The 833-nt window shown below is 35.5% G+C and overlaps 1 pseudogene; it reads right to left on the minus strand.

Moving 5' to 3' along the window:
• Positions 1-455: 455 nt before the first annotated feature.
• Positions 456-552, minus strand: LOC116630345 (annotated as a pseudogene).
• Positions 553-833: the final 281 nt, after the last annotated feature.

The raw sequence follows: 833 nt of genomic DNA on the forward strand, positions 1-833 counted from the left end.
TTTATAACCTGGCGATTAGAAATGTTTTTTAAGGCAAACTATATTTGTGAGAATATTTGTTTTATAAAGTATTTTTCACTTAAACTTTAAAATATTTTATATATTTATCTGAGAGAGAGAGTCGGGGTGGGGGGAGCAGAGGGAGAGGAACAAGCAGACTCCTCGCTGAGTGCAGAGTCTGACGCAGGGCTGGATCTCGAGACCCTGAGATCATGACCTGAGCCGAAATCAAGAGTTGGGTGCTCAACTGACTGAGCCACACAGGCTTTCAAAGTGTTTTTCTTAGCAGTTTGATTTTATTCACCAGATTCATGACAATTTAGCCACTGAGTATGACCTCACTGATCAAGCTCTCAATAGAGCAGTATAAAAGAGAAATGTAGAATCTTTTAGCATGTGGAACATTGCTACAATACTTTCTTCTCACAAAATAATAATAATAACAGTTATTATTATTATTATTTTAATGCTTCATGAATTTGCATGTTATTCTTGTGCAGGGGCTAATAGTCTCTGTATTGTTCCAACTTTAGGTACTGCCAAAGCAAGCACAGAAAACATTATTTTAAAAATAAATAGTGGTTCTCGTAGATTAAATTAAAATTTAGATTAGAAACAATGGATCAGATCAGTGTTTAATGTTTCAGAAGTAACTGGAAGTGATCTGAACGATCTATTGCAAATAAGAGATCAGGTAGGTAATATTTTAATGACTTGAACTCAGCAGCAGAGAGTGGGCATAATTATTTGAATTTGAGAGGTGTTTCAGAAATGGAGGTGGAGGCTGGAAAAGAGGAAATGTTAAACAGAAAGTCAAAATAGAATCCCAAGTG

This window comes from Phoca vitulina, unplaced genomic scaffold (assembly GCF_004348235.1).
Source record: "Phoca vitulina isolate PV1807 unplaced genomic scaffold, GSC_HSeal_1.0 scaffold3, whole genome shotgun sequence".
Taxonomy (NCBI): domain Eukaryota; kingdom Metazoa; phylum Chordata; class Mammalia; order Carnivora; family Phocidae; genus Phoca; species Phoca vitulina.